General features: G+C 39.6%; 1 long non-coding RNA gene across 4 annotated transcripts in view; it reads left to right on the top strand.

Annotated features, from left to right (window-relative positions):
- The window catches only part of LOC147917074 (uncharacterized), a 68,276-nt gene that overhangs the window by 6,027 nt on the left and 40,886 nt on the right, over window positions 1-21,363 (top strand). The window contains exon 1 of one of the 4 annotated variants that reach the window (XR_015552241.1): window positions 1,323-2,140. The exons of the other annotated variants lie outside the window; for them this stretch is intronic. This is a non-coding gene — a long non-coding RNA (uncharacterized LOC147917074). Of the gene's footprint in view, window positions 1-1,322; window positions 2,141-21,363 lie in introns of those variants that run through there. 4 annotated transcript variants of the gene reach the window in all.

Below are 21,363 nucleotides of genomic sequence, written 5' to 3'. Positions count from 1 at the left end.
AGAACACTCCAAGAACACTAGTGGGTGAAGAGCAATTTGTAGGGGTGCTCAGTAGAATCAGAGGAAGAGATTATTGCAGGGTTTAGTCGAGACCGTGGGGACCTGGCTAGTATGATAGGAGCAACAACAAAGAAAACTGAACAGATTCAGGATGTATTTTACAAGCAGGAGATTTGCAAGTGGCTCGGGCTTCTGGGAGTGAGGAGAATAGAGAATTCAGAGATGACTCTTGAAAGTCTGAGCAGCTGGTAGGTGACGGTGCCGTTTGATGTGACGTATTGACGAACAGAAGAACGTAGTTGCGGAAGGGACGTCAAAATTCTGATTTAGACATGGTCAGTTTGAGACACCTATATGATACCCAAGTGGAGACGCTGAGTAGATCATTTGGATCTATTGTGTAGCCTTGAAAACCAGGCAACGCTTAGACACGGACAAGAGGAAACTTGCTTTCGTCTCTGCTCTGGTGCTACATGATGCCAGCACGCTGCTGAGCCTCTGCTGTCACTGAGGGGTTTCTTTCTGACAGTGGCATTCAGTAGTTTTTGATGTCTGCACGACGGGTTCATACTACCTGGGTGTTCTACACCGATGGCCTTTGCTGCTTGGGTGTTCTTAGTGTAGGCTTTGTGTGTCCCCAAACACTGATTCCTCTGCTCTGGATTTAAGGTATGGCAGAGCATCCGAGATGGGGTGCATATTCCCTGATGCCTCACAAGGGGCATGAACCTTATAATGTTTGGAGATATTTTCCTCTTAATCGTCTATAAAAGCTCTCCTAGGACAACCCTCTGAGATCCTCCTTCAGGATCTTGGGAACCTCACCGGTCCTTTTCTGTGCTCTCTTGTCCTTTTCATTCGTACCCTCTCCTCTCAGCCCTCACGGTTCTTGATCCCAGCTTTGCATGAGGCCTCGTGTGTATTGGCAGTCATTGCTTGGTATTTGATAGGACTCACTGTCGAACTGTGGGAGCAGTTCTTTCAGGGTCCTCAACTCCAGAAATAACGATGCCAGATGCCTTACCCATCCCGTAGAGAGGTGAGGATAGAGGGACAACTACTTAAGTAATAAACTTTTCTACCCCCAAGAGGGCTACTTATCCCCTTTATAAGCCCTTTTATATAATTATAAATGCCACCTATTTTATCAAGTGTTGCTCTGAACTTGAAACTTAAAAAAAAAATAACATTAAGCCCATCTCATATTTAAATCTGTTTTGGCAGTAACCTGGGATGTAGAAAAAATGAGTTTAACGTACAGTTCACATTAGAATTTTACATAAGTGTGAAGTTCACAGGAAAAATGAGGATTGCAGTTACAGACTTGGTAGTCCATATAATATGGATGATATTTAAAGCCAGGGGACTTGGTGAGATCACTTGGGTTAAGAGTGCATACTCAGAAAAGAAGGTGTCCATGACTAAGGCTCGGGACACTGGTCCCAAATATTTTGTAATGGGAGAAGGAGCTAGCAAATTACATCAAAAATGATGGGCTAATAGAGCAGAAGAAAATCTAGAGAGTGTGGAATGATAGGATCCCGCGAAGTACTTCTCAAAGGAGACATGGAAAATTGTATTGATGCTGCTGAGGGGTTCGATAATATTAGGATGAGACGGGAATTTGGAAAGGTTGGAGTTCAACTTAACTTTTTGTTATAAGGAACTGTTATAGGAGATGATAAGAGTTGTGAATAAAACTTATAATGTTTGGTGAGACAGATAAACAAATTAAGTAAAATAGGTTTCCTTATTTTACTTAGAGCTGCGACGGCGGCGCCTCCTGCGCACAGTGATTTATTTCCAGGCCCCAGAGCTGCTGTCAACAGCATCTTCTGCCGCCCGCGCCAGCAGGTCTCTGTCGTGTGGGAGGGCAGCGGGGATGGACTGGAGCTCGCGGCGCTCCTGCTGGAGCAGCCGCCCCGAGGCCCCGCCGGCCCGGCCCCTGTCCGCCCGCGCCCCGCTCGTCCCGCTCGCCCCGCGCCTCCCGGCAGAGTCCCCTCGCGGCGGCACATGTGTGCGGGGTCCGCCCGCGGCGGGGACGATGGTGAAATTCCCGGCGCTCACGCACTACGGGCCCCTGATCCGGTTCGTGGCGCCCCTGGGCGTCACCAACAGAGCCATCGACTTCGGGGAGCAGGTAAGACCCGACCGCACCGGCCTGGCCCGGGCAGCGCCCCAAACCCCGTGCCCCGCGCCCCCCTCGCTCTGCCTCGGCCTTAGACGCCCCCTGGGCGCCGGGGGATGGGGGCAGAGGGGAGTCACCTGCTCCGCGTCCCTGTTTATCCTCGGACATTTGGTGGGGCTTGCAGCTTGTCAAGGAGGACTTTTACAGACTTCATTTCCCTCCTCCCCCCAGTTATGCAGCCGACTTTTCCAGCTCTCTCTGGAAAAGGTTGAAAGACCAGAGGGTTTGGAGCTTCACTATAGAAGGGTTTTTAGTGCACAGCAGGAGTATTATGTAATTTATTATGTAAACCTCAGGTCGGTGAGTAAAATGAAGTTTCTACTAGCGCAAAAAAATTAAGTAAAATATAAAATATTTCATGTGGTTATAAGTTTATGAAGGAAAATCAAGCAGGGAAAAGGTGCCAGACAGTGCAGGGAGGAGATAATTTAAATATCGTGGTCAGGGTAGCTTTTCCACGAAAGGTGTGGTGGGGAAAGTGAGGGAGAGAGCCATGCACATGTCTCAGAGAAGGTGTTCCAGGATGAGGGATCACCAAGGGCAAGAACCTTGGCCACCTCTAGAGTCATTTAGGTCAAGTGGAATGGAGGGAAGCCCTTGGGGAAGGAGATGAAGAGAAGTTAGACGAGGAAGTGAAGACAGTGTGTGCAGAGTTCTTTGCACAAGTGTCGCTTTGAGGGGAAGAGAAGAAGTGCGGCAGTTGCTGGGGGAAAGCATGGCATGGTAGGGCCTCTCAAAACGAGTATAAATAATTTGATGGAGATGAAATAGTTTCATATGAGAGTAAAAATGAATATTATATAATAATATTTTAATATAAGATTCCTAAAATACTTCTTTATTGTTAATCTGTGCCAAGATGACTCAGGTAAATGTCCCCCAAACCTTCTTTTGTAATCATTACAATGCAGGATATTTACTTTGCAAAGCCATAATATCCAAACCCTATTAATAGATACTGAAGTAAATTTTGACAACTTACCAGAAGCAGATCCCCAGATTCACTTGTGAAAAGTGAAGGTAAATTTAGAGTGAAGTCCTTAAAAAATCCCCTCTTTCCACAGTTTGTTATTGACGTATTTTGTCACATTTGCCCTTTTCCCTGATGGGAGAAAGTGATGGCATTTTCTTAAAGGTTACGTTGACATTTAGTGCAATTCAGCGTGCAGTTACTGAGCACCTGTTATGTGCTTGTCCTCTAAGCACAGTGAAGAATTTCAGATGAAGACCTGACCTTCAGGAAATTATAATATAGTTCGGTGGCCAAAGTGGTCGGTAGTGTCTTATCACAAATGCAGCATTTTTGTTGAAGTTGGTGAATGATCCCTTAAAATTCTTCAGGTATATATTTGCGTTGTATGCTGTGGTATATAGTAGGTGACCAATAAACATCTGCTGATAAATTGTATGCATAAAATGTTTTTGTGCTTAAAGTTGAGTAACTGAAGAAGATTCAAAGAGGAAGTGAAATGTAAGAATTTGCCAACAGAGCTTTTCAGAAAAAATTAGTTTAATTCTCTTCTTGAACATGAAAAAATAATATAATCTCTCTATAGAAAACCCTTAATTTTGACGTAATGGAGAGACTTGAAATTCGTATATATTTTGACAGATACCCAAGGTATCAATTTTGGAGATATCAACAAGGTTGTTTACAAAATTACCTCATTTGGAAATTAGAGGTAGAACGGGCAGTAGTTGGTCTATCCAGAGTATGTGCTACTCTCACTGGAAGCAGTAGGTGGAATGAAGTGACTCTTATTATCGCCTTCCAGGCTAATGTAACCATTGTTGACAACAGCCTGTTTTTCACTATAAGTCAGAAATACAGCATTTACTTAGCAAGAAAGATCAGCTTCAAAAGAATTACCGCACCTTGAGTACATCGTGGGAAAACTGTTAGACTGTTTTTCAGTTCTAATGTTGAATTTTTGCTAAATTGTTGAAATTGGAAGATGACGATTTGGAAATAATCTCAATTCACAACTCCCCCTTGCTCACTCCCTTTCTCCCGCCAAATGTTACATCACTGTTTCTAGATGTGGCAGCTTCACTTTTTTGCAGAATCTTAAATTGCTAAAAAATGAGAATGTATAATTCTATCCCAAATTATACAGTTAAAAGAATGAGTAATATGAATCTCTGTATAAAGTAATTTGATATCTATGAAACGTTTGGATGGGTTCACATGCCTAACACTTTATGTTGAAGGTAACTTCTTGCATATTTATTTAAACTGAATTGTCCCTTGAGGAACCACATGCAGAGAGCAGACACTCCTGGGCACAAGTCATGAATCTGAAAATGCTCTTTGTGGGGCCTGCCCCGTGGCTTAGCGGTTAAGTGCACGCGCTCCGCTGCTGGCGGCCCGGGTTCGGATCCCGGGCGTGCACCGACGCACCGCTTCTCCGGCCATGCTGAAGCCGCGTCCCACATACAGCAGCTAGAAGGGTGTGCAGCTGTGACATACAACTGTCTACTGGGGCTTTGGGGGGAAAAATAAATAAATAAAATTATAAAAATGCTCTTTGAGATGTGAAAAACTTAAATATATAAATGTTTACAAATATGTATTTTTAAAATGTTTATTTAATTTTTGTCAATACTCTGTAAAGCTTGATACGAACTTATTCTGGCTTTGACATGTGATTTTTACATCACTGGAAGAATTGGCTAATTCTTTAATGTCATTTTCTTGTTTAAGGTGTGGCAGTCTCTTTGTTTCTGATACATTGCCTCTGAACTCTGCTGGCAAGTTTATGAATCACATCACCAGCCATACATGATTTATTGCCGTAGCTAACTTAATGTGCAGTGTAGAATACAAATGTTTCAAACAATATTTCTGCACATCCTAAGTTTAATACATTTAAAAGATTTGGAATCAATCAAGATTTCTTTTCATTGTTTTATTATTTGATTTCCTCTCATCAATCATATATAATATATGTTATATTACATGCAGTTATGCAAGCCAGATATATACATTATTACTCAGGTTTGTGACTTCTAAGATTTTAAAAATGGCCTTACTTCACTTTGGAAATCTTGTGCTTTAAATATCTACTTTGAGTTTTTTTGATTTGCATTAAAATTGAGGGACTGTCCTTAACGAAGTATCCTTGTTTGAATTTCCTCCAGAGATAACTGATTGTATTTCCTGTTAAAAAATAAAAAACAAATCCTCTCGTGAGAATATCATTTGGCCATTGAGTTTTTTGTAAGATGGTGAGATATGCTGTAATGTTGGACATTATATGAAAGATTCTGTAATGTGAAATGGTGTGACCCTTTCACTGTCATTCACCCTATTACATCATATGGGTATTTGGTATAACATATACTCATAATCACTGAAAAGAGTCTCCTCGATCACAATCGATGTGAATTATAAGGAGGAAAGAAATAATCTAACTGCATCCCTTAAATGTTTACATTTCTTCCTAAGCTGATTTTTGAAATTGCAAGCATCAAATCTTGCTTATTTTAAAACCTTTGTACAATTGAAAACGTCAGCATAAAAGCATGACGTGTAAGGGGCCGGCCCGGGCACGCAGCGGTTAGGTGCAGGCGCTCCGCTTCGGTGGCCGGAGGGTTCACAGGTTCGGATCCCTGGCGCACACCGACGCACCGCTTGTCAAGCTGTGCTGTGGCAGCGTCCCATATAAAGCAGAGGAAGATGGGCACGGATGTTAGCCCAGGGCCAATCTTCCTCAGCAAACAAAAAAAAAAAAGAAAAGAGGAGGATTGGCATCGGATGTTAGCTCAGGGCTGATCTTCCTCACGAGAAAGGTGTGTCAATATTATGTAAAAAGCAGTTACTGAGCAGCGGATGGTTCATTGTAACACAGCTGACTTGCATATGGGAAGCCCCAAGCACTTTCTTTTAGTGAGACAGAGGACATCAAAGACTGCAACTCAGTAGTCAGGAGTGTCGGGGATTTAGGCTCCCGAGTATTTTGCTTGCTGCTCTCAGGCGTCTATGATCATTTTGGAGAGTTCTGAGATGTACAGTATCAAAGTGCATACGACTTGTAGCAAAGATTTCTAAATTATTAATGCTAATTCAACAATTTTGATAGAGGAAGTCTTCCAACTTGTAGATTTTGAAGATCATTAAGTCAACTTAGTTTAATTACTTATTCACATGACTTTAACTGCTGGCAGAAAGTAAAAAGTGAAAGCCAACACAGGACAAGGAAGAAGAACCCTGCCAGATCTTTCATGGTTTCTGTTTCCCTGGTGTTGTCTGAATATTGTATCACGAGGATAATGCAGATCCAGGGAGTCTACCTGACATGTAAAATCAGTGTAAAGAATAAATGAGATCATGTGTATTAAGACATTATACACATTTAAAGGAATACGTAAATATTGACATTTAATCATCTTTCTTTTTAATCCAGAGTATCCTTTCAGAGAATATTGCATAATGTTCTAAAATACTGCTTTTTTAAGACTTGCATATAACTTTGACAAAAAAATAAATTCTTCTTGATTGTAAAAAAGAAATCTCTGTAGAGAGAAGCCTTATGTATTCATTTCATGCCACTGTGCTGCCAGTAAGAATTGCAGTGATATCAAACTGTGGTATGGTGCGTGACTCCCGATTGGCCATTATTTAAGTTGCCTTATTTCCTTAGGAAGTCTGTCTTTCCTCCTTGGCACACTGGATAATCATGAAGATAAAACAAGAGAGAGAGAGGAAACTTGATAAGATGCAGACCTGGTTTCAAAGAAAGCATGGTAGTGTTCGGAAACAGCATTGTGTGATTATCTCGCTGCGCTGCGTCAGTTGTGGTCTCTGTGCCCTTCGCTTATGCCTGCTAAGGTACGTGTGACACACACCCAGACCTACGCTGGTTATTGATAGAGTTGAATGCACACCACTAAGCGATCATTAGTAATAATTTGTTCTGCTATTCTGTAACAGTCCTGAGTCATGTAAACTGCTTACGAGTGACCAATTATCTAAAAAGTTTCATGATTCCTGAAATAACTACACGTAATTTATTTTAAATTTCTAGGTTACTTACTCTGATTGTCAGCGCAAGATACTCACATTTCTTTTCCTTTTTTCATTGTTTCCAATTAAGGCAATGTGATAAACAATACAAGTGTGGGCTTTAGTTGTTCAATACTCTAGGCTTTTATTATGGTAAATTGAAAAATAGAAAAATACCCTCTGATTGTTTAGGAATTTTTTGACAAGGTTTAGCAAAGAATATACTGACCATCTGTGTGGTCTGGGTGAGTAACTCAGTATATACATGAAGTAAACCTGTATATATTTAGAAGGTGATAGTGGTGATGGGGAAACAATAGAACAGGGTGAAAGGTGTCAGACCTGCATGGTTGGGGTGGAGTGGGTGACGATTTAGAATCTAGTAGTCAGGGTCAGTCTGAGTGACACAGTGATATCGGAGCAAAGACGAAGGAGGCAGCTGGGTGACCAGTGAGAATACTTGGTGGAAGTGCTTTCGAGAGTGATGGAGCCAACGGTCCCGATGTTTTGAGGATCCATAATTTTTTTTCTTGGAACTACTTGAAGAAAAGATTTGTTTGTTTATAAAACATTGAAAGTTAAATCCATTCAGTCATTTAAAGGCAGGCAAAAGCAAGAGTTATCATTTGCAAAATTTTCAGATACTTTGGTATAAAATGTAGGAAAAAACCACGGAAAAACAAAACTTGTCTTATAATCTTTTTGAGACTCGCAGTTAAAATTTGATGTTTGGTATTTTCACTCCTTCATCTAAAACTGCTTTTTTTAACTGAAAGCAAAATGATGTGGTTAGTGTTTCCTGTTGGTCATATGTGATTAAGTTGAATTTTAGTGTCTGGAAGAACGTGGAAATAGTTATAATTTTCCATATTAGGAGAGGTATGTTTTCTCTGAACCACACTCCACGTTCTCGGGGTCTAGTTCAGTTTAGATGCTATGAGAAATCTTGTACAATATATAAATTATTCAAATTGGTAGATTTATAATTGCCTTATTTAATAGTTAAATTTGCTTTATAGTTTTTGTTTCAATTAGAGAAATATGATCAATGATTTTAATTTAGAAATTATAGATGAGAGTAGAATTAGACTTTAGTGGCATATATGCCATTGCCTTTACGTATTTAAAGGTATCCATTTGGAAGAGTTCAACTTACTCCACTGGTCCAAAGGTTATGTTAGGAAAAAAAGACAACATGAAATGTTTTGGTTGAAATGAGTGAAATTATTCAAAACTGCACAACTATGGGAGGAGCTGTCTCAAGAAGGAGTGAGTAACCAGTATTTGAAGACGAGTTTGGATAACTGCATGAACATGTTGCAGCAGGCATTCAGACAAGCATCAGAAGGTGGTTGATCTAAGTGTCCTAAGCGTTTTTTTAGACTTCTTATTCATCAGAGCTTTAGAAAGCGCTAACACTTTCACCTTTGTGCTAGACTTTGTTTCTCTGTCCTCAAAGAATAATAAGACAGGTGGACAAATACTTAATGTGGTTTTGAGATAATTGCTCCTATACTAGAGGCAGTATAAAATGTTATTCGGGCAAGAAGGAAGACAAGTTTCACAGAGAAGTGACATTTGAGTTGAACCTTTAAGGATGAGTAGCAATTCACCAAGCCACTTGGGCAGGAACAACATTTCAAAAAGAAGAAAAAACAGCATAAAGAAAAATACAGAAGAATAAGATGCAAGGGCTGTTTGAGGAAAAACCGGAGACACGGAAATGAGTTAAAATAATGATGAAATGGTGCAAATCAGTGAGTTTTGAACTTTGGTAACGTGTGGAAGACGTTTGTGTTCATGTATTCGCAGTTATGTGCCAGTTCCAAAGCACTAGTGCTAACTCCATCATTTTCTTTGTTACTCAAGAAGGCATATAAGAATTCACTAAATTTTACGTGAAGGAAATTAAAATTTTGGCTATTTCTTTTTTGAGCCTTTGTTTTGTTTTGTTTTGTTTTGTGAGGAAGATCAGCCCTGAGCTAGCATCCATGCCAATCCTCCTCTTTTTGCTGAGGAAGACCGGCCCTGGGCTAACATCTGTGCCCATTTGCCTCCACTTTATATGGGATGCCGCCACAGCATGGCCTGTGACAAGCGGGGCATCGGTGCGCGCCCGGGATCCGAAGCTGGGCCGCCAGCAGCGGAGCGCGCGCACTTAATCGCTACACCACCGGGCGGGCCCCTAAAATTTTGGCGTTTTAATTGTTAGTAGTAAAAAAATTACAGCATACTGTTCAATAATTTCTGCACCATGTCTCTCAATATCTGGGCCATTGTACCATGTATCTCAAGAGTAATACGATCAAAATAGAAAAAACAACTTGAACAATTATTTATGGATTTATTCAGTGGAACTTACTGATGTCTTGTACATATTAGGCCCCGTTCTAGGCACTAAAGATAGAAAAGGGAGGTTAAATTCCTATTGAAAACTGAAAAAGAGAAGGAAAATAAACTTTGGTGTTCCATGTTTCTTATTCCCAATATGATTTTCTGCTCCCGTTTGGGCTTTTAAAATTTCCACGTATCCTCAAAAGTCAGAATATCTTGAAATATGTCTCAGATATTAATATTTCCCGTTTCTCCATCTTTTCTATTAGAGTTTATTGATGTCAGGACTCCCCTTTTTATCTTATATTTTTAGTGTCTAGTCTGTAGTAAACATTAAACAAAATGTTATTGATTCAAATAGCCATTGACCTAGAAGAAAGGAATTTAGAGTAGGGCAAGGTGAATTCATGTAAGTATAAGATTTAGCTTATATTTTAACTTTTAACTTCTGCTTTTTAAACGTATATAGAAGAATATGCTGGGTTTCTTCTTGGGATTTCCCATCTCTGTGGTTGTACAAGCATATTTGCCTAATTTTACTTCTTTATTTTTTTTTCCCCCAAAGCCCCAGTAGACAGTTGTATGTCATAGCTGCACTTCCTTCTATCTGCTGTATGTGGGACGCGGCCTCAGCATGGCCGGAGAAGCGGTGTGTCGGTGCGCGCCTGGGATCCGAACCCCGGGCCGCCAGTAGCGGAGCGCGCGCACTTAACCGCTAAGCCACGGGGCCGGTCCCATATTTGCCTAATTTTATATCATGGCTTTATCCTCCAGAATTCTTCATTTTTATCCAAATTGAAGTCTAGGATAGTATTACTAACTCAACATGGTTATACTTGATCATATTCTTGGTGTTTGTGGTTCAGATTCTCAGCATGTTTCTGCTCTTGCTTTAGCTCAAGTTTTGCGACCTATTCTACTGAGAATCACATTTAATAGCAAAACATTTTTTGAGAATAATTCTGTTAGGCAAAGCCCTACACAGTATGGGAGAGAGAGAGAGACAGGGAGACAGGGAGAGAGAATCCCAGTCTAAAGTTTCTTATATAGTGTGATAAATGTTATGACCAAGGGATAGTGAAGGTATTGTGGGAGCTCTGAAGAGGAGCAGTTAACACAGACTGGAGGATTTCTGGAAATATTTCTGTTATGATGATGCTTAACCCAAGTCTCTAAAAACAAGTTATTGGAAAATAGAGAAGAGTCACAGAGCGCATTCCAGGAAGAGGAAAAAGCGTGTTGAGAAGGGTAGCTATGACAGAGCACATGTCTTCATGAAAGTGCAAGAAATTTATTGTAGCAAGAACAAGGTAAGGAGGGGAAGGAATTGAGAAACTGAGATTTAAGAGATAAATAAGAGTCTGATCTTAGAGAACTCTGGATGTGTATATTCTGGATGTGTTTGAGTACCACTGAGGATTTTAAGCAAGAGATTGATATGACAGGTTAGGTGTTTTTTTAGCACGAATGCTACAGTGGCAACAACATAACTTCATTGAGAGATATCAAGGAAGACAGAGATAACTGCATCAGGCTGGTACTTTTCTTGTCTGTTCTCATTGACTTGTGATTCTGCTGTAGCAGTTAACTATTGTTAACCATGGTCCAGACTGTTAATTCTTTCCAAATGAGTGTAATAAAATTCTAATCAGAACCTCAAAATTATTTTTCAGAAACTTGACGATACGTTTGGAAACAAATACGGGTGGAAATAACTAAAACTTTTTAAGATAAATATAATAATGAGGCTGGACCTTCGTTCCAGCCATGAATGTAGAAATACTAAGAGATGTAATCACTAAAGCAGTGTTGTAGGTACACAGGAAAACAGATGCAGTCAGTGAGACTAAGTAGAAATTCTAGTATATATTGGAACATGAGGTTTGATAAAGCAAACATCTTCTAAGAAAGTGGAGAATAGAGTATTTTCAAATGGTTCTGGGAAAGTTGGCAGCTGTATGGGGAAAAAAATGCAATCTCTGTCTGAACCCCCGCTTTGTGCCAAAATATATCTCAAATGGATTAAAGATTTAAATGCATAAAATGGAAACAAAACTGTATTGTAGGAGGTACACATGAGAAATGATTTAATTTCTGAATAGAAATGGCCTTCTAAACATGAATACAATTTAGAATATCCCAATGAAATAATACAGACATAACTATGTAATTTTTTTCAGAAAAAAGACATTACAGACAGAAAACAAAGTGGGGGAAATAAAACGGAGATTCAATATTATTAATATAAAAATAATTTATACAAATTGATAAAAATAATACGCTTCCAAATTAGACTGTGTGAGTTGACACCAAACTCTACCAGCTCTTTAGATTTGGGATGGGGGGAGGGCAAAAGCCTCCCCAAGGTTAGTGGTCCTCACCTGTTTTTCACAAAGCCTCACTTGCAGCTGAGGTCTAAGGGACAACTCTGTGTCATGTTAGCAAGAACAAGGTGAGGAGGAGGAGGAATTGAGGAACTGCTCCCTGTGTAGAAGCAGCACACTGACGTCCCAAAGCAAGAGGGGATGAAGAGTGAGAGCAGAGTTCTAACATCTCTCTTCCTGTTTTTATTCTCACCCGCCAACCTGGCTGCTCCACTCCCTAACACACAGAAGGGTTCAAGGCGGGACTGTCCTATTCCATTCTTGGAGAAAACGTTCTCCAAGTTCTCCTTCCATCTTTCCCTCTATAATTCCTCTGGGGTTGACCCTGGGGGATGGAACCAGAGGCAGAGTGAAGTCTTGGTCTTGTCTTCTCTGTTTGCACTCATTCTCTTGGTGCCTCTATCTAGAAATGTGGCTTTAATTGCCATATGTATATACTAGTGACTCCTATATCCAACTGAGTATTTGATAGCTCTGCTTGGACTTCTCATAAGCATTGCAAACTTCACGTGTCCAAAACTGCTTGACTCTGTGTGTATACATGTGCAAGAATGTGTATAAATTATGTGTTTTTTTGTGAATATATTTCTCACATGAACTCATAAGCTAAATGTATACCACAGTTGAACTTTCTTCTAAAAGTGAATAATCCGTTTACTTGAGGTTCTTATTTAATATTGTTTATCTGAAATTTGGCTATATAACATAACATTATAAATATAAATATTTATAAGATGCTAAATCTAAATGCCTATATTCATGTCCATAAACACATATGTTATCTTTAACTCAAATGATAGAAGGGAAAATGTAGATACAGTAGGCTTAAATTTGTTTTACTCTGGTATTTATTTGATGAACATTACTTATTCAAAGATATTTATAGAGCTATATACCATGAAATGTTTCTACTATGATATTAATTCAGCGAACACTCCTAATTCAAGGGATTTCATAGAACATTATATTGTAAAAGATCAGTTTTAAAATACATTCTGTTTTTAAAATTAGATTTATAGAACTTTTGAGGAACAAAATTGTATCTGAGCTGAAAAATGACAGAAGAGGAGAACCCATTCCCAGTTGTCATGTTAATAGTTGTCAGCTTTAAAATTGTCTAAGAAGATAAAATGGCATGAACAAAAAGAAATATCCAAAAAGGAAAGCGATCATTTTCTGACTCTAACCATTAAATATTCTGTCGCTTTAGAGATCTATTTTTAGGGGAAACTCCAGAGACCAAAATGCATGTTGAGAAGGAGGAGTTTTCGGTATGTCTCCCCAGAGTTGTTTTTCTCGCAAGGGCTCTTTTCCTTTTGTGGGAGCCCAGCTTTGCCGTGGAGACTTCTGCTGGACACTTCCCAGAGCTGCTGGAGAGCGCACACTCACCCCATCAGGTGTCCTCCACGAAGAGTATAAGGGGGAGTGAGAAGTAGGCCGTGCACCCCTTAATTGCCCAGTCCTTTTATTCTCCTCTGCTTCATTATGCACAGATTTACTGTTTCTTCTGTTAATCTGGCTAAAATCTATGACATGATATTCCTTCACTACAGTGAAAGAGCTGGCCCTGTGTTCACTGATGTATCCCCAGCAAGAGTGCTTGGTGTGTAGAAGACTCTTGGCAATTATTTGTTGAATGGCTTCTTAGCTTAGGAAAAAAGACCTCTCTAGAAGCATTATTTATCCTTATTTGGTAGTTTTTACGTTATCTTTATGAATGTTTGACTTTAAGTATTCTAGTACATATATATTCTGTATTCGGACTACGGTTTTCTTCTGTTGTTACTCGACTTGCACCTTTGGTGTCTTTAAATAAACTGTGAGCATGTTGATAAGTGTGCTGTTACTGTCTGCCCCTTCCCTTTGCCCCCAGTCCACATTCACCTGCCCTGCTCTGCCTTGTTCGCTGCAGACTCCCTTGCCCTCTGACTTCCTTTTGAGTTTAGCCGTAGAAGGAACTGATTTTGTCCCCTGTAACAGTCCCAGCACCAGCTCTCATTGTGTGCAGCTGTCCCCATTTTTCACAGGGTAGAAATCAATTCTCATGGGGACTGTGGTCCTCAATATGGACACCTGTTAACGTTTGGCGCCACAGCATTCCATTCTGGTTCCTGTCCCACAACTCTTAAACGGTTCCTTTATTACATTTTCTTCAAAATTCTCCCTGAGTGTGCTTGCATTTTTTTGCTGGGAAATTAATAAAACGTAGTTTTATGTTTTGTTTCACTTACTAATAATAAACTATTTAATAAACTGTTTAGTCCTTTCCTGATGTCCTAAGCAGAAGTAACTTGAGATCTTGGAGTTTGGGGGTTTTATAGGTATTGATGCACAATTAATATTAAAATTAAAAACATAGTAAAGAAAAAAGATAATTATAGTCATGTCTCTAAAGGAATCCCAGTGTATTTGTTAATTTTTTCAAATAGAGTCATAATTATATCAGAAAGTCTTCAGTGTAGTAGAGGACACTGTACTTGAAGTAATCTAAAACTAGGCTCTGCTTGAAAACTAAATTGAGAGGAAGAAAAATCACTGAACCTAATAGAGGTAGATAATGTAGAAAATAGCATTTCTTTTATCAGGCATTCTTTGAGAGGTCCCAGGCTTGACATGATATAAGTAAAAGGAAAACAAAAGTAGTAATATATAAAATAAAAAAACAACATTGAACATATACTAAAGTAATTACATTGAATAAAGGTATGTATTAGTGAGTTCCAGCTTTTTGAGAGCTGATTATAAGCCTAGTCTTAAACTATCAGACACCAGATGGGTAAAATAAATCACACTGGATTTAATACACACTGGATTATGTCTCTATAAATTGTAATGCTCTCTTCTCTTAGAATGACTGGAATAAACACTGTGATGGTTTTCCAGTTAATAAAATGGCAGTATTTACAGTATTTATCTATTTCACAGCAATCCACCATAATGAAAGCCTCTGCTTCATTGTATTTTATCCTATATAAGTACTATTTTCTGGAACTAAATAAAATGAGTATGCTTAGAATAGTATGCACTTAGACTAGAATAGTAAGTAGCCCTCAATAAATATTGTACATTATTATTACTAATATTAACCTGGCAAAAGGTACGAGTAGTTCAGTTGTTAAAATCTCTACTTAAATGTTGTAGGTAGAGAAGTGAGAAAATCAGAATTTGTGAAAATTCTAATAGCCGCTGTAAATCATATTTAACAAGTTTTGCAGATTATGTATTTGTCTACGTACTTATTTACAACTATGGGAACGTAAATTTGAAGTAGAGAGACGCTGCCGAAATAGAAGTAATATTGTGCTCTCTTTAAAGAAACTCTATTCCAAAAGTTTTTATTTTAATTTGCTTCTGTGATTTTAAGAGGCGGGGGAGGGAAAGGGAAGTGGAATGGAGTTGATATACACCTTCTCTTGGATTTATCAGCCATATCCTTTCTCGACACATATTTTCCTACAATAATCTTGGAAATTTCACACATTTTCCTTAGAAATAATTTACGTATAGATGGTATTTGGAGAAATAGATCCGTGGTGCTCTTGAGTAGGTATTTGAAGATACTTACGTCTACCTTTGAGTAAATCTGAAGCTGTTCAAATTCTATTCCTAGAAATGTAGAAATAAGAGCTGTGTTTAGTGATGAAGGTAGAGATGTTTAAAATTCAATTGTTAATTCAAAAGTACTCATATATTGTTGTGCTTAATATGAAAACAGTTATGGGAGAGTTAGGACTTAGACTTGAACCATCCCTTGAGTGAGTATACACTGGTCATTTATATTTAACATTTCCTATGTGCTTTAACTGCAGTGGTTCTAAAAATTGTGAAATGAGAAAAAATGAAGTCTAGGTCCAACATAACTGTTTATTTTATTTAGTCAGGTCATTGAAAAAGACAAATGAAATTATTGGACTCAAGTAGATAAAGGAAATGGCTGACTTATTTACATTTTTTTGTTTTCAAACATTTGCTTTTTTTTTTTAGATCATTCTCTTGGGGTCAGTATCACTTGAGGGCTTCAAGGAAAGTCATTGTGAGCAATAATATAGTTATGGAAATGGAAATAGATTGGGAATGTAATTATGGGAAAATGATGAAAGTATTCCTCTACTGTGCAAGGATAAGCAATTTAGAATATGTATAGTTTGAAGGTATATTTGCACGTATATAATAATAGTTGATGTTTAATTCTTCTAGTCATAAGGAGGATGATCTTTTTTAGAGAATGTAAAATAACTTCCTATCCTTCCCTTTGAAAGAGTAAGTTTATTTTGTTCCTATCTTATGCCCCCAAGCACAAGAAATATACCAATTATTTTGTTCATGTTATTGACAGGGAAGCCAAAACGTCTTAAAATTATTTTTGTTTTCTTGAAATCAGTTTATTGAAGTGTAATTTATAGTAAAATTCACCCTTCTTAGGTGAGAAATTTTATGTATTTTCATGAACATATACAGTCTTGTAGCTACAGGAAGGATACTGAATGCTTCCCTCACCCCCAAAAGTTGCCTCGTGTCCCTTTGTAGTTACTTCCCCCTCCTCACCCCCAGCCCTTGGCAACCATTGTTGTGATTCCTCTGTATAGTCTTTCCTTTTCTCAGAATGTCATAGAGAAAAATCATACACTATGCAGTCATGTAGTTTGTGGTGGGGGATTCTTTCTGTTACGGCATTTTTGAGATTCCTCTATGGTGTTGCACGTAGCAGTTCGTTCCTTTTTATTGGTGAGTAATGCATAATTGTATGACTGTATCAGATTTATTCACCATTTGTCAGTTTTTGGTGATTATGAGTGAAGATGTCATAAACATTTGTGTACAAGTCTTTGTGTAAATGTTTGTTTTCACTTAGGTGAATAACTAGGAGTGCGATTGCTGAGTTAAATGGTAAGTGCATCTTTAATTTTCTGAGAAGTTGCTGGACTGTTTTCCAGCGTGGCTGTAGCACATTGCATTCCACCAGCCATGTGTAAAAATTCCAATTGCTCTTCATCCTGGCCCGACTTGCAATTTTCAGTTTTTTAAATGATAACCATTTTAATATAGGTGTATCAGTTCTCAGTGTGATATTGTAATTAGTCATTCTCCTAAGTGGATAGTGGTACCTCATTTTAATTTGCATTTCCCTAAGGATCAGCGATGTTGAGCATCTTCTCGTATTCTTGTTTTCTGTATCTCCTCAGTGAAGTGTTCAATAACTTTTTGCCTATTTTTATTGTCATCTGTTTTGTTGTTACTGAGTTGTGAATATCTTAATACCAGGATGACATTCTTATTTGAACATACTTTCTCACGTTACAGTCTTGAAGTTTATAGTGCAAAGCCGTTTCAGGGCATTTTGTTGGGAGTCAAGGGGCCCATGTGTAAACATCAGTGTTGTCAATGATTTGACAGTGGGCTTGAGCAAGGCACTTCCATAGATAGGCCTAAATTTCCTCATCCTTATATGGAAGTGTTGGAGTAGATGATAATCAAGATCCTCTTCTGCTCTAATGGACTATAATATATTTAAAACTGCTAATGGTACATATTTATTTTTAAAGCGAGTTTCCTTTGGTGGGCCTCAGTGTTTTGACTGCCCGACATCTGTTCACCTTGTCACTGGCTTAGTTGGAAGAGGAGAGGAGACCTAGGGGAGTTCCTTGAGTAGATTGTTATAAGTTTTTGTTATGGACTGAATTTTTTTGCTCCCCCTCCCCCTGCTCCAATTCATATGTTGAAGTGCTAACCCCCAGTGTGATGGTATTAGGAGGTGAGGCCTTTGGGAGATGATGACGTCATGAGAGTGGAAACTTCATGAATGGGATTAGTGCTTCTTTAAAAGGGACCCCAGAGAGCTCTCTTATACTTTCTACCGTGTAAGGACACAGGGGGAAGATGGCCATTTGTGAACTAGGAAGGGGGCCCTCAACAGACACCGAATCTGCCGTGCCTTGATCTTGGAGTTTCCAGCCTCCAGAACCGGGAGGAATGAATATTGTTTAAGCCACCCAGTCTCTGGAATCTTGGTTATAGCTGCCTGAACGGATTAAGCCAGTCCTCTTACTTTCAACCGAATCACCCATCCCTGCTTTTCCTCTTGGCAGTTCAATTAATGGAGACTTTCTGAGATTCTGACTGGCACCTCTCCCCCAACAGCCCTCAGGTGCTCATATTCAGTGCTCTGTGAAGTCAGATGTCTCCTCACTGGTGGGCATCTCTCCTCTGCTGTTTTCTCTTCCTGTTTTCATTGTTCTTGCTGGTTATGTTTTTTGAAATGTCTTTACTGTCTTTTTAATACGGTTTCAGGAAGTCATGGAGATAAACACATGTATTCGGTTTGCCAGGTTTAACCAGAGACATCACCTCTGTGACATTTGATTAAAGGAATGAACTGGAAAATGTTGGGGGACATTATTTTGGCAGCCATGTGTGAATACTGGAGTAGGATAGGTCAGGAACCAGAGACAGGGAATCAAAGAAGGCTGTTTCTGTAAGTATAAGGTAAGGGGATGAAATAGGGGTTTCCTGATGAGAACAGCTTGAATCAGAAATTTATATCTGGAGGAAGAGTAAAGTAGGGTTTAATAACTTTTAAGGTGCTGAATAACCATGGTCAAAGGGGAGAGAAATTGAAGTAAACTCTTGTCATTTAGAGCTGGTGGAGTCCTGTTGATGGGAGTCAGGTAGACTGTGTTAGTATTAAAATGAAGCCAGACTTAGATGAATTGTTGAGAAGTTGAACTCTGAAAGGAAAAAGCACTAGGGCAAGAATTAAAGGCATAGGAAGGAATTCAGAGCAAGATTTTACTTTTCTTTTCAGGCAAGTGAGACCTAACCTGAGCCTAAAACCAGTGAGATTTGGGTATGTGGGAGGAAGTGGGTATTTGATGGGAGGACTCCTGGTTAGGCAACCCAGAGCTCTTCCCAAAGCATGTACTTTGATGCCGTGAAGGCTGGTTTGCCTACAGGATACTTTCTGAATTTGATGGTTGCATGCTGAGCATAGTAGCCTTGAGACAAAGCTGTTGTAAACCCTTGGGATCATCTCACTTCTTCCTGGCTGGTCCCCTTTGGGTTTGCCAACAATTGGTCCCTGCTGTTAAAATGATCAGAGCTACCTAATTAGGTGCTTACAACTAGTTATACGTTATCTAAGCTATGTTTCTTGCACATGAGCTCTGCTCCTCTATACAGGTTTTTGCGGGGTTCGGGGAACACCACCCTGCCGCGCTCCCCGCGGAGGCGAACGTGCGCGTGGGCGGCCGAGCTGCAGCTCAGGGGCGGGCGGAGCGGAGGACGCAGTTCGCCTGGGCGGGCGACTGCCACGCGCCATCCCCTCGTCCTCGCCGCCTCCCCCGCGCTCTGCCGCCTGCGCGGCGCTCTCGCGCTCCCGGCTGTCCGGCTGCCGAGGTGGACACCGCACATGTCCTGCCGTCGGTCGGTGAGTGCTCGGGGGCCGGGCTGGTGGCGGCGGGGTCGGGGGCGGGAGGCGCGTTCCCGGCTGGTGCAGGAGCCCCGCGCCCTCAGCCTGTCCCTGCGGGGAGTTGGGGCTCGGGCTGGGGGCGGGGCTGGAGGAGCGGGGCGGGGGGTCTGCCGGATGGGGGGTCGGGGAGGGCGTGTGGTTCCTGCCCGCCCTTGGCTAAATTTAGTGCGCCCCCCGCCCCGCAGCCCGGGCGCCCCGCTCCGCCGGTGCTGGTCCATCGGCTGTTTGCCGATTTCTGGAACTTACTGTAGAACTTAATTAAGCAGGGGGGTACAACTTATAGCTGTAAGTTTTCTTTCAGGTGAAAAGGGGGCGTCACGTGAACTTCTTATTTGCACGTTCTATACGCAAGAATAAGTACTAGCCACAGACTAGCCTGGTAGCGTAAATAGAAGTTTAGGATTTAAAACAATGTTGGAGTGTCTGAACCATGTTACTTATCTTGAGTGATTTTCAAGAGGAAGACTATGTTAGATTTCAAGTAGTTATAAAATTGAATATATATCATTTCTTACTAAATTTAATTGGTCTAATTCCATTTTAAACTTTTGGATCTGGCGTATTCCTAATATGTAAGTCCCTACAAAGGAACTTTTGAAAAATAATTTTTCAGTGCTTTTGAACATATTTAGTTGCTGTTTTTGTCATCAAATAGTGGCCAGTATAATTTCTGTTCTTTTATTTTAATATATTGTGAAATAAAATATTTTTCTGCTCCTGAATCTGCTGCTGAATCTGTTATGAGTTTTTACTGTGTAATCCAGAAACATGATCTAATTGCAGTATACTTCTAGTCACTTTTTAAAACTACACTGCAGAAACATTTATAAAGCAAATAGTCTTTTCTCAGAAATTCGTGTCCGGTGGTAAACCTTACCTGAAAGGTGGTAAAGCAGACACCACAGGAATAGTACCTAGCTTTTATTCTGGTATCAGTGTAGTTTCTTGATCTTTCTTCTAAGGATGATATGGTAGGAGTGACCATTTAGCAGCCTCCATGCTAAATATGTTCTGAAGAAGTGTTTTGTTGTGTCAGTACAGGATGTAGAAAAAAGTCTTAAATTTTAATGTTTTTAGGCCTGTAACATGGAGCCACCATTTACTTTTACACGAAGAAGTGAACAAAATTTATCCTCATAACACAGTTATGTCAAACTAAAAAAGCAATAAATAATAAAAATGAACGGAAATTGTTTAGCACGTGAAAAACAGTAAAAACAAAGGAAATAGCTCCTTGTGCATATGTCTACGTCTTACGTTTAATGAAATGTTAAAAATTTATCAGAGCATAGATAGTGTTTATGTGTTCAAAAATAGCTTTACACGTGAAAGTCCTTCATCTTGAACATTCGTTCTTCTATTACTTCCTCCTTTTTTAATTCATAATTAATAAAGGAAGTCCTCCCAACCAAATGCCGTTAGTTAAATGAGCCAGAATCCACAAGATTGCATCTATTCATTCAATCGTAGACTCATATGACGAGTACCGTAGGAGTATAATACTATCCCTGCCTTTGAGAAGCCCGCAGGACAGTGGAAGGAATTGATGCAAACGATGTCTTGGAACATTTTCTTAACCTGTACAAAAGACCACAACGTATTTTAATTTATCTCTATGATGAAAGAAGTTTTACATGCTTTTTACTGAAACATACTTGTTAAAAAGATCAGGTTAATTTTATAAGTTAAATATGGTCACTGGAAGCACTTACTGCTTGATGGCATGTTGGTAGTTAATGCATATACCTTGTAATACGTAATGTTTTAATGTTTTTGTAAATTGACAAATTTGTGTTTTTATGGCAGGTACTTGAATTTAATGTTTCACTGATAGGTGATTTAGAGCAGGGTCTTGCAGTTGGTACTTGCGATACCTGTCCTTTCAATTTGTTCGTAAAGAAATATACAGTGTGTGTCCTTTCTGTTGAAAGGACAAAAAGATCTACAGTCTGTGTGTACTGTTGAACGTATTTTAGAGTTTTTTGTG

The sequence above is a fragment of the Ceratotherium simum genome, chromosome 5 (genome assembly GCF_057802395.1).
Source record: "Ceratotherium simum simum isolate JZ-2026a chromosome 5, ASM5780239v1, whole genome shotgun sequence".
NCBI lineage: Eukaryota > Metazoa > Chordata > Mammalia > Perissodactyla > Rhinocerotidae > Ceratotherium > Ceratotherium simum.
Note: the sequence above shows the minus strand (reverse complement) of the source record. Positions and strands in the feature narration are given on the sequence as shown.